General features: G+C 39.0%; 1 non-coding gene across 1 annotated transcript; it reads left to right on the forward strand.

Moving 5' to 3' along the window:
* The first annotated feature begins 949 nt into the window (after nucleotides 1-949).
* On the forward strand, nucleotides 950-1,056 carry LOC121002962. The gene has a single exon (XR_005779364.1). It is a non-coding gene; the product is annotated as a U6 spliceosomal RNA (small nuclear RNA).
* Nucleotides 1,057-4,488: the final 3,432 nt, after the last annotated feature.

Here is a 4,488-nt window from a genome sequence, read left to right on the forward strand (position 1 = left end):
AGCCTCATTTAATCCATGAGGGGTCACCGTGTTGAGCAGAACCATCCACTTTGTCTCCTTTTGGAGGAGGCAGCGTTTTATATTACCCCCTCTTATCCCCAAAACGGCCAGTTGGATATCTGATGGGTCACGACTAAGAACATGTTTGTTCGAAACGCGTAGACGTTCATTTGGAACACTGAGGTGATGCTGTCACTGTATGGATTTGTACTATACTGAATAAAGGAACCCACAATATTTTCTAACTTCGATGCTGGATCCATCGCTTTATTTCTACTATTTCACGGTCTTACCAAGGTTTCCGTGCATCCAGGAAGTTGATACAAGGGTTAGAGACAGCAGGTGAGCTGGACATTGTTTTCAACAAGATTTTAATAAATATTGAGTTTTGTTTGGCTGCTAACCGTTGCTTTGTTAGCTGAAGAAAATGGATTAAAATGGAAAATCTGCCAAAAAAGTGAAATTCTGAAATTTCATCTACATTTTTCTTTAATTCTTGTGGAACAACTTAAGGGTTAGGAAAGTTTGTAAAATCAGTTTTTTAATACCTTGAGGGGTGTTGTTTCTAAAATGGGTCCATTTATGGGTGGTTTCTATTATGTGAGACCCACACAGTGACTTGATCTGAACTGGTCCTTAAAAATAGAGTTTTGGAAATGTTCTTAAAAATTTTAAGATTTGCTTCTAAACTTTTAAGCCTTCTAAATGTCATTTACAAAATGATCCAAACATGAAGTAGACATATGGGAAATGTAAAGTAATAATTATTTTAGGAGGTATAACTATCTGTTTTAAAAACAGAAATGTATTTATAAATTTGGTATTTTTTTTATAAATGAGAATGAAATAGTTTGACTCAAATTTACCACTATCATGAAGTACAATGTGTCACGAGAAAACAATCTCAGAATGGCTTGGATAAGTAAAAGTGTTTTAAAGTTATCACCACGTGCTCGCTTCGGCAGCACATATACTAAAATTGGAACGATACAGAGAAGATTAGCATGGCCCCTGCGCAAGGATGACACGCAAATTCGTGAAGCGTTCCATATTTTTGTTTTGTTGGCGGTCACCAAATTAGTGACGGTGATGCCCTGTTTTATTGTTCAAAGCACTTCATGATGGCGCTGAATAAACAGACATTATGAAGATACTTCAGTGCTACATCTGCCTTATAATTAGGATGTATTATTACTATATCCAACTCGTTTACTATACCACTAGCGCATGTTATTACCAAGAATTGTGGCTGCGTCCACTAACTGCTAACATGTCTATATACTTCACATAAGTCATGTGGCTGCGTCCACACCTATTGCTTTTACATCCTTTGTTTTATAGTGCTGATAAAATAAAAAACTATTGAAACTAAAGTTATCACCACATAAAGTGACACATGTCAGATTTGCAAAAAATGGCCTGGTTCTTAAGGTGAAAGAGGACAAGGTTCTGAAGGGGTTAAACCATCTTAGGGCTTGCTAAAAATATTTAACTCTCTCAGAACAACCCAGACAGAAATGTGTGTAGGGCTATACTGCAGAGTAGCACTAAAGGCTAAATTGCCATCCTGCTCAGTCTTTAAGAAGATTGCTTTAGGTAAGTTGTTTATCTCACCTCCTAGACTGTGTATATCACATTTTTTTGTGTAACTAGTTTGCCATAACTGCTTGGGGACTTGAAGAATTGGGGTCAAGGACTCACATTTCTACCAACAGGTGAACCCCTGGTATCAGTAAACCCTGGAATAAATAGAAGGCACTCTCTTGAATCCTATGGGGAAAAAGTTGCCTGTCAACTACTATCTACAACTGTCTCATTAATTTCCATTATTGTGATTTTTAGTTGCCTTGTAGCCTGATCAATATTTATTTTCAATTTTTTACTGTCATGTTTATAATCCAGTTTCTTTATTTTATTCATTGTATTACCATTTAATAACACAATGTAAATAATACATTACTTTACGATGTATTTAGTGTAAACTGTATGTCATGATTAAGCACATGAGCATATGTAGCTTAATGTTTCAGGATTTTGAATTTAATAGAGGCACTAAAGATGGAATATTATCTGTCAGGAGTCAGAGGAGTAGAAATAATATATGCCTTTTTGTCCCTAGAGAGATGTTGATTGAAATTCATCCTGACAAGCAAATACACAACAAGATTCAGTCAAAGAAGAAATGGGTGACTCATAAATTTTAGTGGCACGTTCTCTCTTAGGGCCTTCATGTTCACCAGTGCCTAAGACATTATACTAAAGATCAGACACACCGGTTGACTGAATTTCCAAACAAACAAGTTTTACTTTTTTCTACTACCCAGTGTTTTAATATAATAATATTAAAGGGGAGCTGTCACCACTCCTGACATTCCTGTTTTAATAGCTTCATGCATTCCCCATGTAATAACAATTCTGAAGCATCTATTCTTATGGCTCTATGTTGTGCCATTCCTTTATTATTTGCACTAGAAGTTATGAATTAATTGCTATTAGCCTTCAGTAAGGATACAGAGGGGAGGTAACCAGTTGGGGGGGGGGGGGTGTACCTGCACAGACCGACTTTATCCAATCAGTGCTGCCATTTTCAGACTGTGCAGGTACATACCCCCAACTGATTACCTCCCCTCTGTATCCTTACGGAAGGCTAATAGCTATTAATTCATAACTTCTAGTGCTAATAATAAAGGAATGGCATAACATAGAGCCATAAGAATAGATGCTCCAGAATTGTAAGTACGTGGGAAATACATGTACTGTAACTATTAAAATTGTCAGGTCAGGAGAAGTGAAAGGTCCTCTTTAATAAATTTGCTTTCCCCTCAAAGCTTTCTACAACTCCTCTCTCATCACTCTTTAAAGGGTGAACACTTCCAGGTTTAAACGTTTTACCATTTATATATAGAGATGTCGCGAACATAAAATTTTCCGTTCGTGAACGGCGAACGCGAATTTCTGAAAATGTTCGCGAATGGGCGAACCGGGCGAACCGCCATAGACTTCAATAGGCAGGCGAATTTTGGAACTCACAGGGACTCTTTCTAGCCACAGTAGTGATGGAAAAGTTGTTTCAAGGGGACTAACACCTGGACTGTGGCATGCCGGAGGGGGATCCATGGCAAAACTCCCATGGAAAATTACATAGTTGAGGCAGAGTTGGATTTTAATCCATAAAGGGCATAAATCACCTAACAATCAATTTTTTTTTTTAACAACGTGGTTTAAAACATCCAGTGTGTGTATACGATCAGGTATAATGTTGTATCGATCAGGTAGTGTAAGGGTTACGCCCGCTTCACAGACATTGACAGACCAAACTCCCCTTTTAATGCACCGCAAACAACCGCAAACAGTCCATTTGCCCAACCGCAAACTCACCATTTGTACAAGGTTGGATACAAAGCTAGCCATGTCCCGTTGATGTTATTGAAGGTTTCTTCCTCCACCCAGCCACGTACAACACCAAGGGTCACGGAAAGGTGAATTGAATTGATTTTTCGAACGGGGAGATGGTTAAAAAAACGCTGGCTCCCTCCCCCTTTGTTTGAATCCACGGTCACTGCGTCTGTGCCGTGCAATTTACTGTCACACCCGATAGGAGTGGTATTTTCTGTAGTTCTCTCTTCTCATCAGTTTAATCCCTGTTACGTCCCCAATCTGGGGTCCATTTATTAAATTGATTTTTCGAACGGGGAGATGGTTAAAAAAAAGCTGGCTCCCTCCCCTTTGTTTGAATTTACGCCACGGTCACTGCGTCTGCGCCGTGCAATTTACTGTCACACCCAATATGAGTGGTATTTTCTGTAGTTCTCTCTTCTCATCAGTTTAATCCCTGCTACGTCCCCAATCTGGGGTCCATTTATTAAATTGATTTTTCGAATGGGGAGATGGTTAAAAAAAAGCTGGCTCCCTCCCCTTTGTTTGAATTTACGCCACGGTCACTGCGTCTGCGCCGTGCAATTTACTGTCACACCCGATATGAGTGCTATTTTCTGTAGTACTATTCTCATCAGTTTAATCCCTGTTACGTCCCATATCAGGGTGGGATTGCCTTTTGTGAAAAAAAATTTGGGCCGGGTACCTTCGACTGCCTTCACAGTGACAGACCAAACTCTGATACACCAAACTGAATTGATTTTAGGGACCGGGAGATGGAAAAAGCAGCTTGGTCGGTCCTCTTACTCCCAAGTTGGGGCACTGCGCGTGCACGGAGCAATGTGCTGTGACACCCTATATGAGTGGTGTCTTAACTAGTACTATTCCTATCAGTTTAATCCCTGTTACGTCCCCTATCCGAGGACATGTGTCGAATTGATTAACCATTGTCGAATTAACGAACCATTCCGAGAATCCTGGAATAATTTAGTTCTGAGCTTTGTACTTGCTTTGTATTGGAATTGATGGGGATTTTTTAAATTGTCTGCATTATTTCTAATAAACTATTAAGAGACTTTACTATGATTTTTTTATTTTATGTATTAAAAACCC

Source organism: Bufo bufo, chromosome 5 (assembly GCF_905171765.1).
Source record: "Bufo bufo chromosome 5, aBufBuf1.1, whole genome shotgun sequence".
NCBI classification, from domain to species: Eukaryota; Metazoa; Chordata; class Amphibia; order Anura; family Bufonidae; genus Bufo; species Bufo bufo.